This window comes from Canis lupus, chromosome 20 (genome assembly GCF_048164855.1).
Source record: "Canis lupus baileyi chromosome 20, mCanLup2.hap1, whole genome shotgun sequence".
Taxonomy (NCBI): Eukaryota; Metazoa; Chordata; class Mammalia; order Carnivora; family Canidae; genus Canis; species Canis lupus.
The window spans coordinates 24,320,922-24,333,728 of NC_132857.1; the positions used below are offsets into that span (position 1 = coordinate 24,320,922).

The window sequence follows — 12,807 nt, forward strand, 5'->3', positions numbered from 1 at the left end:
TTTCAATAAGCAATCTGAATGTATATGGACTAAATTTCCAATCAAAAGACATAGGGTATCAGAATAGATTTTTTAAAAAGGCACATCTATATGCTACCTACAAGAGACTCATTTTAGACCTAAAGACACCCCCATATTGAAACTAAGGTGATGGAGCACCACTTATCATGCTAATGGATGGCAAAACAAAGCCAGAGTTGCCAAACTTATATCAAACTAGATTTTAAAACAAAGACAGTAACAAGTGTTTGAATGATACACTAGACCAGATGGACTTAACAGGTATATATACTCAGGACATTTCATCCCAAAGCAGAATACGCATTCTTTTATATACAATGGAGTATTACTCAGAATGAAATCTTGCCATTTGCAACAATGTGGATGGAGCTCGGGCATATTATGCTAAGTGAAATAAGTCAGTAAGAAAAAGACAAATGCTATATGATTTCACACTCATATGTGGAATTTAAGAAACAAAACAGATGAACATATGGGAAAGGGGGGAAAAGGGGAAAAAAGAGAGAAGGCAACAAACTATAAGAGACCTAATGACAGAGAACAAACTGAGGGCTGCTGGAGGGAGATGAGCAGGGGATGGGCTAGATGGGTGGTGAGGACACTTGTCAGGATGAGCACTGGGTGTTGTATGCAAGTGATGAATTACTGAATTCTACTCCTGAAACCAATATTACAAATGTATGTTAACTAGAACATAAATACAATTAAAAAAAGATTACCATAATTGGATTAGGAAAGCATATGGCCATATGAAAGAGATTAAATTATCTGAATGAAAATCAGCATTAGAAAGAAGTGGGGAGGGGTGCAGGAGCTATACTCAGTAGTCACACAATACTCAATACTACAATCAATAAGAGGTATCCTGTTCATCAGCCTTTGAAGGTAGCCAATTAATTTGCAGTAATTAATTTACTAACTGGGAGATTCTGACTGTGACTATACAATTTTATTACTGGAGTAATGAAGATATCTGAAGCAGCCTAAATGTAATTACAGAATAAAGGCACATACCACAATCTAAGAATAGTTATAGAATTTGGCAAAACCTGGTCCTAACACCTTTCACTAAACCAATGTTCATCAAGTACTCAAGCAGTTGGAATTTGTAACTGCCACTCAGGCCCCAGCCAACTTTCCCCACGATGTGATCAGTTCCAATTAATATAATACATTTTATATAATAATAATAATAATAATAATAATAAATAATATTTTATAAAGTGTATTTAATACACTTTGATTTGTGTATCATTCTGTATTCAAGTATGACGAATACTTGAATACAAAGTTTACTTTATTTTATTTTTTTAAATTTTTTTTATTTATTTATGATAGTCACACAGAGAGGAGAGAGGCTGAGACACAGGCAGAGGGAGAAGCAGGCTCCATGCACCGGGAGCCCGACGTGGGATTCGATCCCGGGTCTCCAGGATCACGCCCTGGGCCAAAGGCAGGCGCCAAACCGCTGCGCCACCCAGGGATCCCCAACGTTTACTTTAAAACAAGCAAAGAACAAAAAAGCAAAGTTGAATTTAAAACAATTAAAACATTCTAATGTGACCCAGAAGCTATAAATTTGTGAATGTTGGCGTGGGGTGGGGGGTGGTGTTCTCTTACAGCTTCACTTCAGGGGGCTGCAAGTGGGCAGAAACAAGGCTTGGTCATTCATAGCCGATAGATGATAGAAAACTGAAATGGAAAGAGAAGTCTGTGTATTCTGTTCCTTCTGTCCCTCCCTGTCCACCCACAGTGTCCACCTAGCGGCACAAGTACAGAAACTTGGTTTCCGTAAGCCAAGAGGAAGAGCAGAACGCTGTTTCTGAGACCCAGTGGATGGAGGAGGGGCCATGGCACACAATTCCTATTTACTTTTTCAACTATTTCTTCAAACTAAGAAAAAACCCTATTCTAAATCTAACCTATTCTAAAATTATCTTAAGTTTTGCAAAAATGAGATAGAAAGCATCTCAAACAAATTCCCTTTCATAATTTGAAACCACAAGTTAGAAACTGATGTCTGTTAATAGATATCAGTACTTCATGTGTTTCAGACACAGCTATCTTACCTTCCAGTTATGTTTTGCTCTTTCTTATACGAATGTACTAATGCAGCCAAGTAATTTAGGATGGGATCAACTCTAGTGGACTTCACAAGCAGGTTTAGTTTTGTTGGACAGCTACTTCTTTTAAGTGTTCTGTTGCTAAAAATGTGACAGAGTTACTGTTTCTCCCATGAGTGTTCTGAAGACATATTTAAACATTTCAACCTGTAAGAATCTGCTTAATTCCTCTGCAGAATATTAAAGGGAAAAGAAGTTACTCTTTGACCAGGAAAGTTTAAGGCATTTAAATATGATCAGATATTCAGAAATAAAATAGTACATTCCATGAACAAACTAGGAAATCACAACACAGATACATTCATTGTACATGAACAGCTCAGAAACTTAGTATAAAAGAAAAGAAATATTAAGTGATATTATTAAGGTAAGCTAACCAGAATAAGAAAATAACACCAATACCACATTAATTCTATTGGTTTTTCTTGCACAGAACAGAGGAAAAACAACGATAAAAATTGGACATATTAAATTTCTCCATTCTTTCCACTTAAGGGTAAAGTCTAGATTGAAAATGTCCTAATAATTTCCTTTTATATTATTATTATTATTATTTTAATAATATTTATTATTATTTATATGGAGCCCAATGCAGAACCTGAACTCATGACCCTAAGATCATGATTTGAGCTGATACCAAGAGTCAGACACTTGATCAACTGAGCCACCCAGGTGCTCTGAGAATGTTTTGAGAATTTAATGGATAATTATTTCTCTTAAATCCAAATTTTTCCTTAATAGATTTTTAGAGAACCATATGTTCCTCAATAGTACTCAGTTTTGGCTTATGAATAAGATGAAAAACATTTGAGGGATAATGGCTTTTATGTATGGACCTGGGTGTGCATTTTTTTTTTACAAAACTTTGTTTTTTTTAATATATATACACAGTACAAGGCTGAAGCACCTTTGACTTTTCTCTCAAAATTTACGTTTGTATGAAAACACAGCCCACTGCAGTAACAATTTGGTGGGTGTGAACATATGTATACATAGAGCTCTGTACATTTTCCCCCACGGAGTAATAAAAAGGTACCTTCAGTTTGTTGATGCACTTTAGAGGAGAGCTTTTCCAGGGAAAAGCATTTGGGTGAGGCTTTAGTACTGTTGCTTTGTGTGCTCTTAGCACACACACACGTGTGTGTGTGTGTGTGTGTGTGTGTGTGTGTATCCATCAACTGTTTATAATGGAAGTGTATCCAGAATAAGGATAAAACTACTGATTGGATTCTTAAACGATATAACTACTGCCTCAGAGTCTTAGAAAAACTGTTGCTCAGAAGCTGCCAGGATTCTAAGAAATCAACCAGGAAATCTAGAAGCAAATGTGCAGAACTTTTATTAAAAGTCCACTACCTAATCTAAGGTGATTTGAGTACATCTATAGGTGTTTATGAGATTTTATCACATATCACTATGGTTCATAAAACACATTATTTATACAAACAATAACCACAGAAGTCCAACTCTCTAAACTTTCAAGTTACCCCTCAGTAAAGCAATCAATTACTTTGATTTAGTACAATGCTCTGGGTTTTTCCTGGATGGCAAAGCCTAGATATTGGGAAAGAAGCTAAAGACACGGCCAAGATTCAGACCTTATCCTTTCTCCCTAAAAGGCATTTAAATAGTACCTACCTGTTGCAGACAGATATGTTGGTTTATGTAGATTTTCTTCTATATCAAGTGTTAGCACCTTGCAGTACAAAAGATCATTTTGGTCTTCCTAAAAAACAAGGGAAAAATTGAGCAAAGGCATTCCCCATATGTGTGCTTTACTCAGTTACTTTTGCCACTTTGGCTTTGGACTTTTTGGAGTGGAAGGTGAAATCTAGATGAAAATCAGACCCTTTTCGTACCCCATGAACTCTTAACTCCTTTTCTTTTAAGTCCAGTACAAAACCTACTTTATTTCTTAAAGTCCCTTCCAGTCCTGTGTAATCCATGATCCCATGAAGACTTCTACAGACCCTGACCACAGCAAATTCAAATTATTTGATAAGAAGACACACTTCAGATAAATGGGACTTTCGTGCTGCTCTTTGGAATAATCTCTGGGACCCGGTCTTGTTATTGTTGTTTCTTTTTTTTTTTTTTTAATTGATGTTCAATTTACTAACATACAGAATAACACCCAGTGCCCGTCACCCATTCACTCCCACCCCCCGCCCTCCTCCCCTTCTACCACGCCTAGTTCGTTTCCCAGAGTTAGCAGTCTTTACCTTATGTCTCCCTTTCTGATATTTCCCACACATTTCTTCTCCCTTCCCTTATTTTCCCTTTCACTATTATTTATATTCCCCAAATGAATGAGAACATATAATGTTTGTCCTTCTCCGACTGACTTACTTCACTCAGCATAATACCCTCCAGTTCCATCCACGTTGAAGCAAATGGTGGGTATTTGTCATTTCTAATGGCTGAGTAATATTCCATTGTATACATAAACCACATCTTCTGTATCCATTCATCTTTCGACGGACACCGAGGCTCCTTCCAGTTTGGCTATCGTGGCCATTGCTGCTATAAACATCGGGGTGCAGGTGTCCCGGCGTTTCATTGCATTTGTATCTTTGGGGTAAATCCCCAACAGTGCAATTGCTGGGTCGTAGGGCAGGTATATTTTTAACTGTTTGAGGAACCTCCACACAGTTTTCCAGAGTGGCTGCACCAGTTCACATTCCCACCAACAGTGTAAGAGGGTTCCCTTTTCTCCGCATCCTCTCCAACATTTGTTGTTTCCTGCCTTGTTAATTTTCCCCATTCTCACTGGTGTGAGGTGGTATCTCGTAGTTTTGATTTGTATTTCCCTGATGGCAAGTGATGCAGAGCATTTTCTCATATGCATGTTGGCCATGTCTATGTCTTCCTCTGTGAGATTTCTGTTCATGTCTTTTGCCCATTTCATGATTGGATTGTTTGTTTCTTTGGTGTTGAGTTTAATAAGTTCTTTATAGATCTTGGAAACTAGCCCTTTATCTGATATGTCATTTGCAAATATCTTCTCCCATTCTGTAGGTTGTCTTTGAGTTTTGTTGACTGTATCCTTTGCTGTGCAAAAGCTTCTTATCTTGATGAAGTCCCAATAGTTCATTTTTGCTTTTGTTTCTTTTGCCTTCGTGGATGTATCTTGCAAGAAGTTACTATGGCCGAGTTCAAAAAGGGTGTTGCCTGTGTTCTTCTCTAGGATTTTGATGGAATCTTGTCTCACATTTAGATCTTTCATCCATTTTGAGTTTATCTTTGTGTATGGTGAAAGAGAGTGGTCTAGTTTCATTCTTCTGCATGTGGATGTCCAATTTTCCCAGCACCATTTATTGAAGAGACTGTCTTTCTTCCAATGGATAGTCTTTCCTCCTTTATCGAATATTAGTTGCCCATAAAGTTCAGGGTCCACTTCTGGATTCTCTATTCTGTTCCACTGATCTATGTGTCTGTTTTTGTGCCAGTACCACACTGTCTTGATGACCACAGCTTTGTAGTACAACCTGAAATCTGGCATTGTGATGCCCCCAGATATGGTTTTCTTTTTTAAAATTCCCCTGGCTATTCGGGGTCTTTTCTGATTCCACACAAATCTTAAAATAATTTGTTCTAACTCTCTGAAGAAAGTCCATGGTATTTTGATAGGGATTGCATTAAACGTGTATATTGCCCTGGGTAACATTGACATTTTCACAATCTTAATTCTGCCAATCCATGAGCATGGAATATTTTTCCATCTCTTTGTGTCTTCCTCAATTTCTTTCAGAAGTGTTCTATAGTTTTGAGGGTATAGATCCTTTACCTCTTTGGTTAGGTTTCTTCCTAGGTATCTTATGCTTTTGGGTGCAATTGTAAATGGGATTGACTCCTTAATTTCTCTTTCTTCAGTCTCATTGTTAGTGTATAGAAATGCCACTGACTTCTGGGCATTGATTTTGTATCCTGCCACGCTACCGAATTGCTGTATGAGTTCTAGCAATCTTGGGGTGGAGACTTTTGGGTTTTCTATGTAGAGTATCATGTCATCGGCGAAGAGGGAGAGTTTGACTTCTTCTTTGCCAATTTGAATGCCTTTAATGTCTTTTTGTTGTCTGATTGCTGAGGCTAGGACTTCCAGTACTATGTTGAACAGCAGTGGTGAGAGTGGACATCCCTGTCTTGTTCCTGATCTTAGGGGAAAGGCTCCCAGTGCTTCCCCATTGAGAATGATATTTGCTGTGGGCTTTTCATAGATGGCTTTTAAGATGTCGAGGAATGTTCCCTCTATCCCTACACTCTGAAGAGTTTTGATCAGGAATGGATGCTGTATTTTGTCAAATGCTTTCTCTGCATCCAATGAGAGGATCATATGGTTCTTGGTTTTTCTCTTGCTGATATGATGAATCACATTGTTTTACGGGTGTTGAACCAGCCTTGTGTCCCAGGGATAAATCCTACTTGGTCATGGTGAATAATTTTCTTAATGTATTGTTGGATCCTATTGGCCAGTATTCTGTTGAGAATTTTTGCATCCATGTTCATCAGGGATATTGGTCTGTAATTCTCCTTTTTGGCGGGGTCTTTGTCTGGCTTTGGAATTAAGGTGATGCTGGCTTCATAGAACGAATTTGGAAGTACTCCATCTCTTTCTATCTTTCCAAACAGCTTTAGGAGAATAGGTATGATTTCTTCTTTAAACGTTTGATAAAATTCTCCTGGGAAGCCATCTGGCCCTGGACTCTTGTGTCTTGGGAGGTTTTTGATGACTGCTTCAATTTCCTCCCTGGTTATTGGCCTGTTCAGGTTTTCTATTTCTTCCTGTTCCAGTTTTGGTAGTTTGTGGCTTTCCAGGAATGCGTCCATTTCTTCTAGATTGCCTAATTTATTGGCGTATAGCTGTTCATAATATGTTTTTAAAATCGTTTGTATTTCCTTGGTGTTGGTAGTGATCTCTCCTTTCTCATTCATGATTTTATTAATTTGAGTCTTCTCTCTCTTCTTTTTAATAAGGCTGGCTAATGGTTTATCTATATTATTAATTCTTTCAAAGAACCAACTCCTGGTTCTGTTGATCTGTTCCACAGTTCTTCTGGTCTCGATTTCGTTGAGTTCTGCTCAAATCTTTATTAACTCCCTTCTTCTCTTGGGTGTAGGATCTATTTGCTGTTTTTTCTCTAGCTCCTTTATGTGTAAGGTTAGCTTTTGTATTTGAGTTCTTTCCAGTTTTTGAATGGATGCTTGTATTGCGATGTATTTCCCCCTTAGGACTGCTTTTGCTGCATCCCAAAGATTTTGAACAGTTGTATCTTCATTCTCATTAGTTTCCACGAATCTTTTTAATTCTTCCTTCATTTCCTGGTTGACCCTTTTATCTTTTAGCAGGATGGTCCTTAACCTCCATGTGTTTGAGGTCCTTCCAAACTTCTTGTTGTGATTTAGTTCTAATTTCAAGGCATTATGGTCCGAGAATATGCAGGGGACAATCCCAATCTTTTGGTATCGGTTCAGACCCGATTTGTGACCCAATATGTGGTCTATTCTGGAGAAAGTTCCATGTGCGCTTGAGAAGAATGTGTATTCAGTTGAGTTTGGATGTAAAGTTCTGTAGATATCTGTGAAATCCATCTGGTCCAGTGTATCATTTAAAGCTCTCGTTTCTTTGGAGATGTTTTGCTTAGAAGACCTATCGAGTATAGAAAGAGCTAGATTGAAGTCACCAAGTATAAGTGTATTATTATCTAAGTATTTCTTCACTTTGGTTAATAATTGATTTATATATTTGGCAGCTCCCACATTCGGAGCATATATATTGAGGATTGTTAAGTCCTCTTGTTGAATAGATCCTTTAAGTATGATATAGTGTCCCTCTTCATCTCTCACTACAGTCTTTGGGGTAAATTTTAGTTTATCTGATATAAGGATGGCTACCCCTGCTTTCTTTTGAGGACCATTCGAATGGTAAATGGTTCTCCAACCTTTTATTTTCAGGCTGTAGGTGTCCTTCTGTCTAAAATGAGTCTCTTGTAGACAGCAAATAGATGGGTCCTGCTTTTTTATCCAGTCTGAAACCCTGCGCCTTTTGATGGGGTCATTAAGCCCGTTCACATTCAGAGTTACTATTGACAGATAGGAGTTTAGTGTCATCATGATATCTATTCAGTCTTTGTTTTTGTGGACTGTTCCACTGAACTTCTTCTTAAAGGGGAATTTTAAGAGGCCCCCTTAAAATTTCTTGCAGAGCTGGTTTGGAGGTCACATATTCTTTTAGTTGCTGCCTGTCTTGGAAGCTCTTTATCTCTCCTTCCATTTTGAATGAGAGCCTTGCTGGATAAAGTATTCTTGGTTGCATGTTCTTCTCATTTAGGACCCTGAATATATCCTGCCAGCCCTTTCTGGCCTGCCAGGTCTCTGTGGAGAGGTCTGCTGTTACCCTAATACTCCTCCCCATAAAAGTCAGGGATTTCTTGTCTCTTGCTGCTTTAAGGATCTTCTCTTTATCTTTGGAATTTGCAAGCTTCACAATTAAATGTCGAGGTGTTGAATGGTTTTTATTGATTTTAGGGGGGACCTCTCTATTTCCTGGATCTGAATGCCTGTTTCCCTTCCCAGATTAGGAAAGTTTTCAGCTAGAATTTGTTCAAATACATATTCTGGCCCTCTGTCCCTTTCGGCGCCCTCGGGAACCCCAATTAAACGTAGGTTTTTCTTCCTCAGGCTGTCGTTTATTTCCCTTAATCTATCTTCATGGTCTTTTAATTGTTTGTCTCTTTTTTCCTCAGTTTCCCTCTTTGCTATCAACTTGTCTTCTAGGTCACTCACTCGTTCTTCCACCTCGTTAACCCTCGTCGTTAGGACTTCTAGTTTGGATTGCATCTCATTCAATTGATTTTTTATTTCTGCCTGATTAGCTCTAAATTCTGCAGTCATGAAGTCTCTTGAGTCCTTTATACTTTTTTCTAGAGCCACCAGTAGCTGTATAATAGTGCTTCTGAATTGGCTTTCTGACATTGAATTGTAATCCAGATTTTGTAACTCTGTGGGAGAGAGCACTGTTTCTGATTCTTTCTTTTGAGGTGAGGTTTTCCTTCTAGTCATTTTGCTCAGTGCAGAGTGGCCAAAAGCAAGTTGTATTGGGAAAAAGAGAAAAAGAGAGGAGAGAAAGAAGGAAAGAAAAGAGAAAGAGAAAAAAAAAGGGGAAGAAAAAGAAAAAAAAAAAACGAAAAAAAAAAAAAAAAGAAAAAGAGAAAGAAAAAGAAAGGAGAAAAAAAAGGGGGTGGGGGAAGGAAACAAATCAAAAAGCAAAACAAAACAGAAACAAAAACAAAAACAAAAACAAACAAACAAAAAAAGAACCACGGGGCAGTATCTTCTGATTCTGTGTACTTTAAGTCCCTTGGCTTCTCCTGGAAGTTGTCCGTCTAGCTGGTGTTCTGGGGGAGGGGCCTGTTGTGCTGATTTTCAGGTGTTAGCAGTTGGGGGAGCTGCTGTGCCCCTGCCTGGTGCAGGGCTCAGTGGGGGTTGTTTACCCCGTGAGGCCGTAGGAGGAACAACCCCAGTGGCGGGGCCAGCTCTGGAAACCTGGATTCAGCTCCGGCAGGAACTCCGTCTGCAGGGCCTGGAGGCTCCGGGCGGGGCCGCTGATGTGCTCAGCTGGGGCAGGAGCGTCCTCGCTGTCCTGGGCCCTCCCGGCCTCTGCCTGTCCCGGGGGAGGCGGGATCCTGGGCTGTGTCCCGGCGCCCTGTGCTCCGGAGCCTGCGCTGGTGGATTCGCGCTCCCGGGCCGCGCAACCCCCTCCGCGGAGCCGCCGCCCAAGCCCCTCCGAGCTGCTCCTGGAACCGCGCAGCCCCCTCCGCACGGAGCCTCTTCCTCTGCCCGAGCCCCTCCGAGCTGCTCCCGGGGCCGCGCAGCCCCCTCCGCGGAGCCGCCGCCCGAGCCCCTTCAGCTGCTCCGGGTCCCGCCGGGTCCCGCCGTGCGCGCTGCAGCCCTTAGGGAGCTCGGCGCACTCTCCTGGGCGCGCAGTTGCTGTTACTGTCCCCGGGAGCCCGAGGGCATCCCCGCCCTCCTGGGTCCTGCTCCAACCCCCTGCGAGCCCCTTTCCGCCCGGGAAGGTCGGTGCAGCTCCTGCTCCTCCGGGACGGGGCTCTCCTGTCCTGGGGACACTCGCCCCGGCCTCAGCCCGGCTCCTCGCAGGGCCCCTCCCCCTTGGAGGCCTTTGTTTCTTTATTTCTTTTTCCCCGTCTTCCTACCTTGATAGAAGCGCGAACTCTTCTCACTGTAGCATTCCAGCTGGTCTCTCTTTAAATCTCAGGCCGAATTCATAGATTTTCAGGATAATTTGAAGGTTTTCTAGGTAGTTTGGTGGAGACAGGTGATTTGGAGACCCTACTCTTCCGCCATCTTGCTCCTCCTCTCGTTATTGTTGTTTCTTGTCTGTTTTTATTTAGGGTTGTATTTATTTCTTTGAGAGAGACGCAGAGACAGTGACAGAGAGCACAAGCTCAGGAGAGGGAGAAGCAGACTCCCCACTGAGCAAGGAGCCTGATGCGGGGCTCCATTTCAGGACCCTGGGATCATGACCTGAGCCAAAGGCAAAGGCTTAACCCACTGGGTCACCCAGGTGTCTTCTCTTGTGGTTGTTGTTGTTGATCATCCTGTCTTTAGGAATTTTCTCCACATTTGGCCACACCAATCTGACTTCCCCACCTAACCCACCACCCATGCCATCTCGTGAGCGGCTTTAACCGACAAAAAGGAAAATCCTGAAAGACATCAAACTCCTAAAAGAAAGGGGAATTGTTAGGGACACTCCCAGAGCTGCAGCCCACCCCTGACTTGTGATGGTATTTGAGGGCACTGAAACCAAGGGTAGAGCAGAACACACAGTTGTGTGGTACAGCTCAGCAGTAATGACCAACTGGTGTTTGGCCAGAAATTCAGTTTCCCTCCTCTTCTCCTAAACACCATTAACTTTTTTTCTTTTGTTTCTTTTAAGGTTATTTATTTATTTATTTATTTATTTATTTAATTTATTTATTTATGAGACACAGAGAGACAGAAGCAGGCCCCAGGCAGGGGCCCGAAGCGGGACTCGATCCCGAGGCTCTAGGGTCACGCCCTGGGCTGCAGGCCACGCTAAACCGTGAGCCACCCGGGCTGCCCACATTTTTTCTTTAATGGGATGGATTTGGCAGGTGAATTCACTCCATCTAAATACGAATGCCCTGTCTCGATTCATTCTTATAGCTGAACTTTTAAAAAGTCTCTGCCAAAACCAAACCGCCATCGCTGTACCCTCCTCCACCTCCCGCGGAACATCCTGTCATCCAATTGTATGAAAACCCTCTCCTCGTGGGGCTGCAGAGACGCACCTGATCCCACCTTCCCCCTCGTCGCGCCCACAGGAAGGCAGGGCCGGGAGCCGCACGTACCTCGCGCCGCAGGCCCCGGGCAGGGGGGGCGCGAGCCGGGGAGCCCGCGCGCTGCTCCACAGAGAGCCGTCCTCCGTCCGTCGTGCGGCCAAGGGCCCCGAACAGTGGCCGGGCAGGAGCCGGCGGCAGAGGAGCGGCCCTGGCGGGGTGTTTTCAGGCAGGCTTCCAGCACGCGGCCCCGGGATCTCGGAGGCCGCCCGGAAGCCCTGGTCTCTCTCCCGGGGAGCCCCTGCCGCCGCGCCCCGCACGCGCCGGCAGCTGCAGGCGCCCGACGGCCCCGCCCGCCTCTCGACTTGCGCGTGCGCAGTCGCTCCTCGGAGCCGGCGGGCGCCGGAGCCGCTCGAGGCCTGTGGGAGCGGAGCTGCTTCCGCTCAGGCGGGCGTCCCCGGGCCTGGAGCTGGTCCCGCGGAGCCTGCAGCCGCGCTCGCCTTCGACGTGCGGGAGGAAGCAAGCTTGAAGCCGGCGCTTTCCCGCCTGCGGCCGGAAGCCTCTGCCTGGACGCAGATTTGTGGTCGGTGCGGCCGCGGGCCTAGCCGTGGGGTTCACGTGCTGTTGCACACCCCAGCCGCTCTCGCAGTGGGCGGCCGCGCGGGGAGAGCTCGCCGTCCGGGGGTCTCCCTGCCAGGCTCCCCCTTCACGGACCGTCCGGCCCCCCGGGACCCCCTGGAAGGCGGCTCGGACAGAGGCCCCGGAGAACAGGAGGAAAGGCTGGAGAACTTGCTGCCCCCCCCTGCCGGGCCCCAGGGGAAGGTGCCGTCCAGCCTGGCAGGCGGGGGGCGGAGGCCGGGGGTCACCCCAGCGCCGCGGGGCCGGCTGTGCGGGCGCCCAAGTCCCGGAGGAGCCTGCAGCAGCAGCCTAGGAGAAGCTTTCTCAGCTGACGAAAGAAACGATTTTTGGAGCCAGAAAGGAAACACTACGGGTCCATAGGGGCTGTCGTTTTTAGGTGCTCATCTCCTTCGGGGCAGCCCGGGGCCCAGCGGTTTTGCGCCGCCTGCAGCCGGGGGGTGACCCTGGGGACCCCGATCGAGCCCTGCATGGGCTCCCTGCCTGGAGCCGGCTTCTCCCTCTGCCTGTGCCTCTGCCTCTCTTTCTCGCTCTCTCTCTCTCTCGCCTCTCATGAATGAATAAATAAAATCTTCAAAAAATAAAATGAATTATCATCCCCTTCAAACAGTATTATGCTAATTCGCATAGGTGGATTTTCCATTTCCCTGTCTCATTCTTTGTGCCAAAAATTGCGTTCAATTTACTTCTACATATGTTTTTAAAAA

The 12,807-nt window shown here is 44.0% G+C and overlaps 1 long non-coding RNA gene across 2 annotated transcripts in view; it reads right to left on the reverse strand.

The window, feature by feature from the left end:
- Window positions 1-11,811, reverse strand: part of LOC140612071 (uncharacterized) — a 29,031-nt gene extending 17,220 nt beyond the window's left edge. For both annotated transcript variants that reach the window (XR_012013386.1, XR_012013387.1), the window contains exons 1-2: window positions 11,537-11,811; window positions 3,783-3,870 (exon numbers count right to left, since the gene is read on the reverse strand). This is a non-coding gene — a long non-coding RNA (uncharacterized lncRNA). The remainder of the gene's footprint in view (window positions 1-3,782; window positions 3,871-11,536) is intronic.
- Window positions 11,812-12,807: the final 996 nt, after the last annotated feature.